Below are 14,997 nucleotides of genomic sequence, written 5' to 3'. Positions count from 1 at the left end.
TCAGGAGAGTGGGCAGGCAGGAGGGAAGAAAGACAGAAGCAACAAAGTTGTTACAAGCGTGCATTCCATTCATTAATTCCTGCTGCTGCAGTCTCAGTGACAGCAGAGCGGAGGAGGGGACTGCAAGGGGCTGAGAGGGAAGGGAGGGCCAGCAGTGCCCCGCTCCCCTGAATCCCCGTGTTTCAGCATCATGTCCTGCACTCCAGGGAGAGGACATCACCTCTGAAAGGTGGTATATTCAGCCCATTTTACAGATGAGGAAGCCTGGCCCCCGGGAAGCGGAGGCCCAGGGCTCCCTCCCTCCGCAGCCTGGCTGGCCTTCGCAGGGACAGCTCGCAGACTGTGGCAGATTGAATTGTCCAAAGGCAGCCGCCGCAGTTCTTCAGGCCAGGGGCTGAGCCCTGACTGGATGGAGACGGTCATGAAATTCACCTGCTCTGACCAGCGAGCCGTGTAAGTGTAGTCACGTGACCCCCTTCTGGCAAATGGGACGTGCGGCAAAGTCGAGCAGGGGTGAGGGGGAGGTTTTCCTGCCCTGGTGAGAAGAGGGAGAAGCAGTGCGAGTAGTTTTGCTCCTTCCTTCCTGTCTTAGGACATTGTCTTAGCTCGGGTTCCCGAGAGGCGGACCCTGAGACAAGGGTTTGAGGGCAAGTGAGGGAACCCCTGTAGGGAAGTGGGAGGTGAAGCACGAATAAAAAAGGGCCAATGAAAGGAGTGTTAGGTGACCGCCGTGGGCAACCAGAGCTCAAGGCCCCTGGGAGACAGCGAAGAGCGCACACCTCTGAGCTCTGCCACCCAAGGGCGAGGGAGCAGGACGCTGACCTGATCTACTGACTCCCATCCGTCAAGGTGTTAATCCCCACCCAGTCAAGCTGTGGGCGCTGAGAAGGCCCTCAGATGTGCTGATGCTGGCAGCTGGAAGTTCAACTGGTCCGACATACACCGAAATGGTAAGGATAACGAGACGTGGGATAGAATGTCTGGAACTTCAGCAGCCGTCTTTTGATTCTGAGGCAGTGGCCAAGAGAATAGCGTTAAAGTCGGAGGTGAATAAGCTGCTGATCTAACCTACCTCCGTTCCCCTGACCCAGGCTGCTGCCGCTTTTTTTTTTTTCTTTGCGGTACGCGGGCCTCTCACTGCTGTGGCCTCTCCCGTTGCGGAGCGCAGGCTCCGGACGCGCAGGCTCAGCGGCCATGGCCCATGGGCCCATCCGCTCCGTGGCATGTGGGATCCTCCCGGACCGGGGCACGAACCCGCGTCCCCTGCATCGGCAGGCGGACTCTCAACCACTGCGCCACCAGGGAAGCCCCAGGCTTCTTGTTATGTGAGAGCGTCAGTGCCTTTTTTGCTTAAGTTGTTGTTTTTTTCAGTAACGTAGACTTTATTTATTTATTATTTTTAACATCTTTATTGGAGTATAATTGCTTTACAATGGTGTGTTAGGCTTAAGTTGTTGTTAGTCGAGTTTTCTGTTACTTGTAGCTGAAAGCATCCCGAAGAATAAAGAGGGGCTCCGAAAGGGTAGAGGCCTCCCAGGAGGGTTCTCTTGCCCCAGATCTCCGTAAGCTTCTCACCCCCTGGGAGCCCTCGGAGGACTTCCTTTCGTTGTCCAACTCTGATTCCCCACCATGGTCACCCCACGGGGGCTGGGGGCATGGAAGATGCCTTCCAGATGAGGACAAGCTTCTTCGCTCTCTGTGGCTTCCTTCTTTTCCTGAGCCGGCTGCCTACAGCTGCTCAGCATGGACATGACCTCCATGGGGTCACACCTGCGAGGCACCTGCCACGGGCCCCACATACCTGTTCCCACGCACACCCTGTTTCGGTACAGGTTTGGGCCGCATCCCGAGGACCCCTCCTGCTTGGCCGAGCCCAGCCCCCAGCTTGGGACAGGCTTGTCTGGGTCAGGGTGACATTCACAGGATTTACACACGGCAGAAGTCAGTCAGAGGAGACAGAGCCTAGGCTGGTGCCCCCGGGGCCCGTGCGGGGCCAGGTGTCCATCCTTCAGCTACTGGGAAGTCCGGAGGTCCCGGGGAGGGCCAAGGTACTGGCAGGTCAAAGGGACTCGGGCACTAGCTCTCCAAAACCTGGCTCAGGAGTATTTTATTTTATTTATTTATTTTTGGCTGCGTTGGGTCTTCGTTGCTGCACGCGGGCTTTCTCTAGTTGTGTCGACGGGCTTCTCGTTGCGGTGGCTTCTCTTGTTGCAGAGCACGGACTCTAGGCGCGCAGGCTTCAGTAGTTGTGGTGCATGGGCTCAGTAGCTGTGGCTTGTGGGCCCTAGAGCGCAGGCTCAGTAGTTGTAGCGCCCGGGCTTAGTTGCTCCATGGCATGTGGGATCTTCCTGGACCAGGGCTCGAACCCGTGTCCCCTGCATTGGCAGGCGGATTCTTAACCGCTGCACCACCAGGGAAGCCCCAACTTAGGGGTATTTTAAAAATTTAACCATTGGTTTGCTTGGACCCCATGAGCTGCCTGTGGTCAAGGGCAGAGGCTGGGGTCATCTCGTGTAGGAGCAAGCTTGGTCCTTCCTGTGTATGGTAGGTGCGCCCACCTGTGTGCCTGAGAGCCTCCCCCTCCCCCCACAGGAGGACTTCTGGGTACCATGTGGCACCTGGAGGCCAAGTGGAATATGGCCATTCCTGCCCCAAGACACCCACAGTTGTCGGGCAGGGGACACAGGCGTCCAGGCTGGGATGGGGCAGTGAGGGGCCCTGGGAGGCCAGAGGAGGCGCCCACAGAGGAGGGGGAGCCTGAACTCAGAACCATCCGAAGAATGCTTTTGTGGGTTGAATTATGTCTCCCCCAAAAAGGTATGTTGAAGTCCTAACCCCCCACCCCTGTTATCGGTGAGTATGACCTTATTTGGGAGTAGGGTCTTTGCAGAGGCCATGGAGTTAAGATGAGGTCATTAGGGTGGGCCCTGATTTGGTGTGACTGGTGTCCTTGTAGGAAGAGGAAGAGGCAGAAACACGGGAAGACCGTGTGATGGGCGAGGCCGAGGTTGAAGTGATGCAGGCGTAAGCCCAGGAGCACCAGGGGGCGTCGGGCATGCCCAGAAGTGGGGGGAGAGGCAGGAAAGGGCCCCTTGCAGGTTTCAGAGGGAGCAGGACCTGCTGACCCCTTGATCTCGGACCCCTGGCCTCCAGACTGTGAGCGAGCGCACCCCTGGGGCTGGAAGCCCCCCCAGCGCGTGGGACTAAGTTACGGCAGCCCCTGGACGCTGACCCAGATGTGCAGGGCGGGCTGGGCAGAGGTGGGGCCCGCTCTGGAGTGACCTCCACTGGCTTCTCTGGGGAGCAGGTGTGTGAGCACGCACGTGTGTGCATGTGGGTCTCGGCTGTGCTCTGGGAAGGCTCAGGTTCTCCGTGTGATGTTTAAATACCAACATCAAAGCAGCTGAGAGGAGCCAGGCGGTCAGGGCTGCAGACAAAATAAAGGCCTCGTGGCTGCTACTGAAGCCAGACCCCTGAGCAGCCTGTCCTGGCTCCAGCACCCTGCGTGTGAGACGCTGTGGGCTGGGCAGGTCGTGGTGGGCGTGGCCGTGGAGAGAGCGGCGGATGGGGGCGTGTCTCTGCCAGGAGCGCAGCCACTGGGGCCGGTGAGAGACCCCCGACCCCTTATGGCTGGCTTTCTCTCCAGGATGCTGGCACGTCAGACTGGCGTGCATTTGCCCAGCCAGGGAGTGGGTGGAAGGCACTCGGCCTGGCCTGCCCACCGGCCACCCATGTTCAGCATTAGCTCACACTGGGCCCAGAGGCTGTTCTGGTTACGATGGCTATGCTACCAATTGGTACAAGACGTAGCAGCTCAGTACTTTTTATTTTTTTAAATTTATTTTTAAAAATTTTTGGCTGTGTTGGGTCTTCGTTGCCGTGCGCAGGCTTCTCACTGCGGTGGCTTCTCTTGTTGCGGAGCACGGGCTCAGTAGTTGTGGCTCGCGGGCTCCAGAGTGCAGGCTCAGTAGTCGTGGCGCACGGGCTTAGCTGCTCCGCGGCATGTGAGATCTTCCCAGACCAGGGCTCGAACCCGTGTCCCCTACATTGGCAGGTGGATTCTTAACCACTGCACCACCAGGGAAGTCCCTCAGCACTGTTTTTATTTAGCTGAGGATTTTGCGAGTCAGGAAATCAGGAAGATGCTCACCTGGGCAGCTCCTGGCCTGGGGTCTCTCGTGCGGTCGCAAGGTGTGGGTCATCTCAGAGCTTGGCAGGCCCGGATCCAGGAAGGCCTGTGGGGCCGGCAGGTGATGCTGGCAGAGGCCTGTGACTGCTTCCGGTCCAAGCACTCACAGGCCTATCTTGGTTCAGAGTGGGGACTCACATTCCACCTTCTGATGGGGTCGTGTTTTAAAACTGACGCTGGCCACAAAGAACTTCCCTGTGTGGGGACGGCCGTTTGCATTGGCCCTCATTCTTGGGTTGGCTGGGTCCCTGCCTACCTTCCCGGCCACACTCCAAGCTCCTCTGGGTGGAGAGTCCGGTGAACGTGAGCTGGGAAGAGCAGGTCTCAGGAGGCTGGTCCAGCTGGAATTGTGCTGGACCAGTTTCCTGTGGCGCCCAAACAAGTTATCACAGAGTGAGTGGCTTAAAACAGGAGACATTGGGCTTCCCTGGTGGCGCAGTGGTTGAGAGTCCGCCTGCCGATGCAGCGGACACGGGTTCGTGCCCCGGTCCGGGAGGATCCCACGTGCCGCGGAGCGGCTGGACCCATGAGCCATGGCTGCTGAACCTGTGCGTCCGGAGCCTGTGCTCCGCAACGGGAGAGGCCACAACAGTGAGAGGCCCACATACCGCAAAAAAAAAAACACAAAAAAAAAACGGGAGATATTTATCCTCTCATAATCCTAGAGGCCAGAAGTCCTAAATCAAGAAGTTGGCAGGGAGACTTCCCTGGTGGTGCAGTGGATGAGAATCCGTGCTCCCGATGCAGAGGGCCGGGGTTCGATGCCGGTCGGGGAACTAGATCCCACATGCATGTTGTAACCAAGAGTTCACATGTCACAACTAAGGAGCCCGTGTGCCGCAACAAAGGAGCCTGCCTGCTGCAACTAAGACCCAGTGCAACTAACTAAATAAATATTAAAAAAAAAAAGAAGGGCTTCCCTGGTGGCGCAATGGTTGAGAGTCTGCCTGCCGATGCAGGGGACGCGGGTTCGTGCCCTTGTCTGGGAAGATCCCACATGCCGCGGAGCGGCTGGGCCCGTGAGCCATGGCCGCTGAGCCTGCGTATCCGGAGCCTGTGCTCCGCAACGGGAGAGGCCACAACAGTGAGAGGCCCGCGTACCGCAAAAAAAAAAAAAAAAAAAAAAAAAAGAAGTTGGCAGGGCTGTGCTCCCCCTGAAGGCTCTCCCAGCTTCTGGCGGTGGCTGCAGCCCCTTGGCTGGTGGGTGCATCACAGTGGGGGGACGCTCTTCAACCTAAGAAGTTGCTGAGGTGCCTCCTGCCTTCTACCCACTGGCCCCCGGGGAGGTAACTGACTTGCTTCTCGACTATAGGTGTTCCAGGGACCCCACCTCAGTGCCTGCCAAGTAATTTCCCTGGAGAATCGTCTGGTTCCTAGCTCTTCGGCTGGGGCCAAGTGAGATAAGCTGGGAGCGGGTGAGATAATGATAAAGGCCTCTGGGCCTTTGCCCAGGCTGCGTCCTCCGCCTGGAGAGCCCTTTCCCTGTTTGTTTTCTGCAACCACCTTCTAGGGCCACTCAGACCTTGGTTCAGGGGGTGTTACAGGCTGAGTTGTGTCCCCCCGGAATGCAAAGGTTGGAGTCCTAACCTCCGGTACCTCAATAATATGACCATACTTGGAAAGGGGACCTTTAATGGGGTAATGAAGGTACAGTGAGGTCCTTAGGGTGGACCCGAATCCAGTATGACTGGTATCCTTTTAAGAAGAGATTAGGACCCAGATGCACACAGAAGGCCGACCACGTAAAGACACAGAGAGAAGACGGCCATCTACGAGCCAAGGAGAGAGGCCTCAGAAGACACTAGCCCCGCCGACACCTTCGTCTTGGACTGTCAGCCTCCAGGCTGTGAGAAGGAAGTTTCTGTTGTTTAAGCTGCCCAGCGTGTGGTATTTGTTACAGCAGCCTGAGCAAACTCATGCAAGAGTGTTGGGAAAAAGTGAGATGGATCCGGACACACAGACAAGTAAAGACATTCTTCGTCTCCTTTGGAGGTCTGGCAGGTGCAGAACAAACCCCCAGAACCCGTCTGTAGGTCTAGGCCAAGGGAAAGATCAGGAAGGGCCCACACTGTGACCAGCAGAGACCCCGGGGTCCCTCCCTTATTCTACATACTCCTGTTGGAAGTTTTTTTTTTTTTTTTTTGGCTGCGTTGGGTCTTTGTAGCTGCATGCGGGCTTTCTCTAGTTGCGGCGAGCGGGGGCGACTCTTCGCTGCGGTGCGCGGGCTTCTCATTGCGGTGGCTTCTCTTGTTGCAGCGCACGGGCTTCAGTAGTTGTGGCTCATGGGCTTAGTTGCTCCGTGGCACGTGGGATCTTCCCGGACCGGGGCTTGAACCCATGTCCCCTGCATTGGCAGGCGGATTCTTAACCACTGTGCCGCCAGGGAAGCCCTCCTGTTGGAAGTTTTTACGGAAGCGTGTATGACATTGTAATTGAAAATGAGCACAATTTAAAATGCTGCATTCTGGCGGTCTAGTGCTCAGGATTCTGGGCTTTCACTGCCGTGGCCTGGGTTCAATCCCTGGTCCAGGAGCCGCCCCACTAGCCGTGCGGCACAGCCAAAAAAAAAAGCTCGATTCTGCATTCCCTGCCTCTGGGACGATGCCCTTGTTGTTGGCACCCCAGGCTATGTCTGGGGCTTTCCCTGCAGACCCCACAGACTGAGTGGCTGTTTCATTTTGGAAACACCTACTTAGTTAGTACTGCTACGTGACAAATGACCCCCACACCTAGTGCTGCAAACAATCATTTTATTCCGCTCGTGGATTCTCTGGGCCAAGGATTTGGGAAAGGCGCAGTGGAGATGGCTTGTTTCTGGTCCATGATGATTGGGGTCTCAGCTGGGAAGACTCAAAGGCTATGGTGATGGGAATCATCGGAAGACATCTGTCCGGTGGCTAGTGATGGCAGGTGGCTGGGACCACGCCTGGAGCTGTTGGCTAGAACACCTCCTCACGGTCTCTCTGTATGGCCTGGGCTTCCTCACAATGTGGCGGCCACAGGGTATGGGACATCTTACATGGCAGCTCAGGGCTCAACAGGTAGTGTCCCAGTGAACAAGGCAGCAGCTGCCACTCAGTGTTACCTCTGCCACAGTCTGGTTACAAGCAAGTCACAAATCCAGATTCAAGGGGGGGCATAGGTCCCACCTTTTGATTGGAGACATGGCCAAGTTCTAGAAGAGCATGGAGGGAGATATTTTTTGATGTTTATAGAAGCATCATTCTGATCTTTGCCGTCCTCTCCACATTCTCCTTTTGTGTGTGTTTGTCTGTGTGTCCAAATTTCTCCTTTTTGTAAGAATGCCAGTCTTCCCGGGCTAGGGGCCCACCCTACTCCAGTGGGACGCTGGAACTAATGGCGTCTGCAGTGACCCTATTTCCACATAAGGTTGTATTCTGAGGTATGGGGGTTGGGTCTTCAACCTATGATTTTATTTGTTTTGTTTGGCCACACTGGGTGGCCTGCAGGATCTTAGTTCCCTGACCAGATTTTGAACCCGGGCCCCGGCACGGAAAGCAACCAAGTCCTAAGCACTGGACTGCCAGGGAGTTCCCGACATATGAACTTTTGTGGACAGAACTCAGCCCATAACACGAGGCCAGGTTGTCGGAAAAGGTGACACACCTTTGTTCTCTGAGACGCTTGCTTTTGGAACCTTGAGCCACCACGGGAGAACTCCTGAGACGTCCACGTTGCGGGGAAGCTCCCACCACCTGGAGAGGCTGCGTAGGTGGGTTCCCGCCCACGGCTCTGGCTGGGGTCCCAGCTGACGGTCGGCATCTACCTTCAGGTGGTTCCAGCCCCCTGGCCTCCAGTTATTCCAGCTCTCAGCTCTTAGCAGCTAAGCTTCAGACCTGATGGAACCTTCTGGTTCCTCTTCTCCTGTTCCACTGGGTCTCCACTGACCTCACTGTGCAGGGGGCTGTGGAGGCCTGGTCCTTGGGGCTGCCCTTGGGGAAGGGGCTTTCCTAGAACAGAGTGGGGGCCTGGGGCAGGGAGGATGGAACCAAGGGCAAGTTTCATCTCCCACTCCCCGCCCTCTGTCTAGGGCAAGTTGAGTTTAGTGAAACTCACGATGCCTCAGTAATCTGTGACCTCGGAAGACGGGGGCTGTGTCCTGCGTGTGACTGAGCACCCTTCCCGCACCCCTCCCACCTCCGGGCCCCTGCTGAGGCTCCCACCAGCTAGGGAGGGCTCACTGAAGTTGGTAGGAATCTTGTAAACTAGTTGCTAAACACAGCTACGACTAAAAGTTAGGTGATAAAAACTTACAACTAAATAAACCGTATGGAAAACAAAGATGGTGAGGACTCAAAACTCATCATTTCCTAATTATTTTCCCACAGTTTACTCTTTTCTATGCTTTTGAGACGGTTTCCATTTGCTGCATCTGTAAATACACCACATAAACGTGGGTCACTGCTCATCTCTGCCCAACTTCTGCGTTCAGTGGCAGCTCAAAGTTGGGAGTATTTACACCATGGAGATTGGCAGATGCTACAAATCAGGGCTCCCCTCCTGTCCACCCCTGAGAACCATCCAACACTGAACGTTTACCAGCACTTACCAGCCACTGCGGTGGTACCCACAGGGCGAGCCTGGGCGGTGGGTGGCCTGGGGTAGAGGCCTCCTGTGGGCTTATGAAGCGTAGCCTCAGAAACGCTTTTCAGCTTGAACCCCACGTTTCAGTCATCTGTTGCCACGTGAGAAGCCATCCCAATCCTAGTGGCTTTACCGCGACGACAGTCATTTATTTCGCTTGTGAATCTGTGGCTTGGCGTCTCTTGGCAGGATCAGCTCGCCCCTGCCCTGCGTGGTGTCTGCTGGGACAGGTACTGGGGCTGGACGCTCACCTCCAAGGTGGCTCACGTGGATCCAGGCTGGTGACCGGAGGTCGCCTTCCACGTGGGCGCTCCTCGGGACTGCTCGGGTTTCCTCACAGGGTGGTGGCTGAGTTCCAAGAGTGTCACCCCAAGAGGCAAAGAACGGAGGCTGCCAGCTTTGGAAGGCCTGGCCCAGACCCAGAACGCTGCCCATTCTGTCGAGCAGTCAAGGAGGCCACAGCCTCAAGGGGAGGAGATGGGAACCCCACCTTCCGACAGGGGTGTCAAAGGACCTTAGGGCCACGTTCTCACATCGCCACCCCCCTGGCCCTTCTGTTCTCGCTTCTCATTTCCTTTGGCACTGCTGCCTCCTTCCTTGGAGGTCTACAGATGGCCCCCAGCGTGCCAGGCCCGGCCAGGCAGTGGGCGACAACACCTTGGGTAGCGATATGCATGGTTCCCAGGGCCAAGCACTCACGTCAGAGTCCACTTTACAGATGAGAAGACTGATCCGGACCAAGATCACAGAGGTGGGATGTGTTCCCCCATCGCCCCCCTTTGTACCCCGTCCACGTCCCCTGTCCCCAGTGCCTTTGGGGACTGTGACCTTCAGGCTTCACTGCCTCCAGCCAGACTTAGCTTCCAGAACATTCCGAGCCTCCTTTGCCTGATGCTTGGGGGCAGCTCCCGACTGACAATGAACTGAGCTGACACGTAATTTGTACCTTGTGTATGAAGATGCAGTTGTTGCCAGAAGAGCACTGAAACTCTCCGAGAAGGATTTCTATGCCTTCAACACAGCACCAATAAAATGAGTTTGAATAAATACCACTCAACCCACCCAGGCATGAAGGGGAAAACATATACCTAAAATCATGGGAGGGACCTCCCTGGTGGCACAGTGCTTAAGGATCCTCCTGCCAATGCAGGGGACACAGGTTCGAGCCCTGGTCCGGGAAGATCCCACATGCCATGGAGCAACTAAGCCCGTGTGCCACAACTACTGAGCCCACATGCCACAACTACTGAAGCCTGCGTGCCTAGAACCCGTGCTCTGCAACAAGAGCAGCCACTGCAATGAGAAGCCCGCGCACCACAACGAAGAGTAACCCCTGCTCGCCGCAACTAGAGAAAGCCTGCACGCAGCAACGAAGACCCAACGCAGCCAAAAATAAATAAACAAAAAAATAAAAAATACATCTACACATGGAACAGTTCTCACAGAACACCTACTAAACGCTAGCAGAAGACCTCAGATACCTGAAAGAACAAGAAAGCTCTCCATGGGACTTCCCTGGTGGTGCAGTGGTTAAGAATTTGCCTGCCAATGGACAGGGGACATGGGTTCGAGCCCCGGTCCAGGAAGATCCCCCCCATGCCATGGAGCAGCTAAGCCCATGTGCCACAACTACTGAGCCCCTGCACCCTAGAGCCCATGCTCTGCAACTACTGAAGCCTGTGTGCTCTGGGACCTGCGTACTGCAACTGCTGAAGCCTGCGTGCTCAGAGCCTGTGCTCAGCAACAAGAGAAGCCACTGCAATGAGAAGCTCGTGCACCACAATGAAGAGTAGCCCCCGCTTGCTGCAACTAGAGAAAGCCCGCGTGCAGCAACGAAGACCCAATGGAGCCAAAAATAAATTTTAAAAAAATAATAAAAATAAAAACTAAAAAAATAAAAAGTTTAAAAAAATTAAAAAAAACACCAAAATAAAAAAAAAAAGTCTTAAAAAATAAATAAAATAAAATCACTGGAGCTGGGCTCCTGTGGGCTGAGGTGATAGGGCCCCGCTCCTTGTGGACAAGCCCAGCTCATGGGCAGGAGGTCAGCAGGGCCGCAATGTGCATCCCAGGGCCACTGTCATCTGTGCTGACCCAGGATAGCCAGTTGCCTGGGATGGGAGGCCTTGCCTGACTCTCTCCCCTCCCACAGGCCCAGCATGCTCTCTGTGAGCCAGGCAGACCCTGCTGGGGGCCCTCTAAACCTTAGCAAGGCTGTTCTTCCAGTGCCTGTCTCTGCTTTCCCTGCCTAGTAAACTTCTATTCATCCTTGAAAACCCTACCAAAATGACGTCATTCCACTCACTCATTGAGTGGACATTCACTGAGGTCTACTGGGCTGGGCATGGGGGAGAGAGTGATAAGAAAGCAAAGGGCCCCTGGCATGGGCTGTATTATGGACTGAATGTCTCTGCCCCCAAAATCTGTATGTTGAGCTCCTAACGCCCCAAAGTGATAGTATTAGGAGGTGGGGGCTTTAGGGAGGTGATTAAGTTTTGATGGTAGAGCCCTCGTGAATGGGGTTAGTGGTCTTGTAAGAGAGACCCCAGAGACCCTCTGTCCTTTCTCTCATGTGTGGACACAGTGAAAAACAGCTGTCTGTGAACCAGGAAGCGGGTCCTCACCAGACACCAAACCTGCCAGTTCCTTGATCTTGGACTTCCCAGCCTCCAGAACTGGGAGAAATAAATTCCTGTTGTTTAAGTCAATCTATGGTATTTTTGTTACAGCAGCCCAAGTGCACTAAGACAGGCTGAATTTCCCCCCCATAATTCATATGTTGAAGTCCTAGCCCTGGTACCTCAGAATGTATTTGGAGAAGGGACCTTTAAAGAGGTAATTAAGTTAAAATGAGGACATTAGGGTGGGCCCTAATCCTACAGGACTGGTGTCCTTATAAGAACAGGAGATCAGGACACAAGCAGGCACAGAGGGATGACCATGTGGGGACACAGGGAGAAGACGGCCGTCTGTAAGCCAAGGAGAGAGGCCTCAGAGGAAACCAACCCTGCTGACACCTTGCTCTTGGATGGCCAGCCTCCAGAACTGTGAGAAATATATTTCTGCGGTTTAAGCTGCCCTGTCTTTGTTGTGGCAGCGCAAGTGGGCTGATACAGCCTCTTAGGCTTGTAGGGATGACAAACACGTAGGAGATGATTGTAAGAGGGGTGATAGGGGCCTTTGGGAGGGAACAAGATGGTCAGAGGTCTGTTTTTCATCTCCCTCCCAGGAGCACCGGTCCCATCCTGTTTCCTTTTTTTTTTTTTTTTTTTTTGCGGTATGCGGGCCTCTCACTGTTGTGGCCTCTCCCGTTGCGGAGCACAGGCCCCGGACGCGCAGGCTCAGTGTCCATGGCTCACGGGCCCAGCTGCTCTGCGGCATGTGGGATCTACCCGGACCGGGGCACAAACCCGTGTCCCCTGCATCGGCAGGCAGACTCTCAACCACTGTGCCACCAGGGAAGCCCCTGTTTCCTCTTTTTTTTTTCCCTTTCATCCTACCCAGTTATGTGGAGATCTTTCTTAATTTATTTATTTTTGGCTGCACTGGGTTTTCATTGCTGTGTGCGGGCTTCCTCTAGCTGCAGCGAGCAGGGGCCACTCTTTGTTGCGGTGCGTGGGCTTCTCATTGCGGTGGCTTCTCTTGTTGCGGAGCACAGGCTCTAGGCACGCGGGCTTCAGTAGTTGTGGCACGTGGGCTCAGTAGTTGTGGCTCGCGGGCTCCAGACGCGCAGGCTCAGTAGCTGTGGCTCACGGGCCTAGTTGCTCCGTGGCATGTGGGATCCTCCCAGACCAGGGTTCGAACCCGTGCCCCCTGCATTGGCAGGCAGATTCTGAACCACTGTGCCACCAGGGAAGCCCTGTAGATGTATTTTTGATGTATTTGTTTGATGTATTTGTGGGAGGAGGTGAGTTCTACGTCCTCCTACTCCACCATCTTGACAGGAGCTCCCAAGAGATCCGGGTTCAAATCCCTTCTCCATCACCATTCAGCCCCATGACCTTGGCCGCGTCCCTTCCCCCACCTGGGCCTCTGTTGCCACATCATAACAAGATCCCAAGACATAGCAGTGCTGTTGCCCACACCGCACCTGAGCAGACCAGCAAAGGCTGTGCAGTAGGACCTCTGGGCCTGCCAGCTGCAGCCTGGGTGACCCAGGCAGAGGCGGCCTTTTCTGAGCCGCTGTTGGCCTCTCGGGGGTGGAGATGACGTGGCTGGAGCAGGGTCAGCAGGAGGTGGCTGTAGGAGGGGCCCCTCAGAGGCAGATCCCTGCCATCAGGATGTAAGTGCAGGTAGTCTACTTGGCGGGGGGGCAGCCCAAGGAAGGCAGGGGAGTGACATAGGCAAGGAAACACAGCCAGAACAGGGTGTGTTATTAGTTTTTTTTTTTAAATTAATTAATTAATTAATTTTTGGCTGCGTTGGGTCTTCATTGCTGCTCGCGGGCTTTCTCTAGTTGCGGCGAGCAGGACACTCTTCATTGTGGTGCGAGGGCTTCTCATTGCGGTGGCTTCCCCTGTTGTGGAGCACAGGCTTTAGGCACGTGGGCTTCAGTAGTTGTGGCACGCGGGCTTCAGTAGTTGTGGCACATGGGCTCAGTAGTTGTGGCGCACGGGCTTAGTTGCTCCGTGGCATGTGGGATCTTCCTGGACCAGGGCTCGAACCCATGTCCCCTGCATTGGCAGGTGGATTCTTAACCACTGCGCCACCAGGGAAGCCCCGTTTTTTTTTTTTTATATAATTTTTTACAAATTGACGTATAGTTGATTTACAATGTTGTGCCCGTCTCTGCTGTACAGATATAGACATCCTGTTTTTAATATTCTCTTTCATTATGGTTTATCCCAGGAAATTGGATATAGTTCCCTGTGCTATACAGTAGGACCTTGTTGTTTACTCATTCTAAATGTAACAGTTTGCATCTATGAACCCCAAACTCCCAGTCCATCCCCCTCTCTCCCCCCATCTCAGGGTGTGTTACTGGGCTCAGCCTGCCAGGGACCCCAGAGATGGTGCAGAAGCCGGCAGGGGAAGCGGTTGACCTCACTCTAGCGTCTGTCAAGCGTTGCTGGGTGGGCAACTTCACTTCCCGCTCCTCCCAGCCTGCCCTGCGTCTGACCAGGGGAAGCCCCCCAGGTCACAGCAGGTTCTGATTGCAGGCCCTCCGATTGGGGGATGTGAGCACTGCCCCTGCACCCCGAGACATCTCCCCTTCTGCATCATGGCTGGCTGGAGGACCCCAGTCCTTCTGCAGGAGAGGCTTTGAGTTGTGTCCTGGAGCTGAGATAAGGCAGAGGGGCAAGGGCCCAAGGTCAGTGCTGTAGGGGGAATTGTGTGTTGCTCAAAGATAGGGTGAAGTCCTACCCTCTGGAACCTCAGTATGTGGCCTTATTTAGAAATAGGGTCATTGCTGATGTAATTAGTTAAGATGGGGTCACGCTGGAGTAGGGTGGACACTTAATCCAATATGACTGGTGTCCTTATAAGAAGAGGAGAAGAAACACAAGAGACAGACACACACAGAGAGGAGACGCCACATGAAGACACACAGCCTTGTGACAATGGAGGCAGAGATCGTAGTGACGTAGCTTCGAGCCAAGAAATGCTGAGGACGCTGGCCGCCACCAGAAGCCGGGAGCGAGGCCTGGAGCAGACGCTCCATCACAGCCCCCGAGAAGGAACCAAGTCTGCTGACACCTTGATTTTGAACTTCGGGTCTAAACTGTGAGAGAATAAATTTCTGTTGTCTACAGCCACCTAGTTTATGGCCATTGTCATGGTAGCTCCGGACAAGCAACAGAGTTGGCTTCGGTCCTGTCCTGGTCAAGAAGCGCTAGGGCAGTGGCCTGGGGACAGGGCTGACCACAGTCCATGCAGTGCCAGTTGGGAAACCGTCCTTTCTTGAGCACCTGCCTGGTACCCAGCCCTCACTAGCAGAGGGTGAGGCGCTGGTCACCTGGGGCACGGGGCTTCCAGGCCCCCTTGGCTACCTGAGCGCCTGCTAGCGTTCAGAATGAGCATCTCGGGGCCATCTGCATGGTCAGTGTAGGCACACACACTCTCACCTGATCCCAGGAAAGGAGGTTCATTCAGCTCTGCTTTACAGACAGGTAAACTGAGGCTCAGAGGGGAAATGGCATGTGAATGTCACACACCAAGTGAATGGCAGAATCAGAACTTGAACCCGGGTAGGCTGACTCCAC

The sequence above is a fragment of the Pseudorca crassidens genome, chromosome 15, assembly GCF_039906515.1.
Source record: "Pseudorca crassidens isolate mPseCra1 chromosome 15, mPseCra1.hap1, whole genome shotgun sequence".
NCBI lineage: Eukaryota > Metazoa > Chordata > Mammalia > Artiodactyla > Delphinidae > Pseudorca > Pseudorca crassidens.
Note: the sequence above shows the minus strand (reverse complement) of the source record.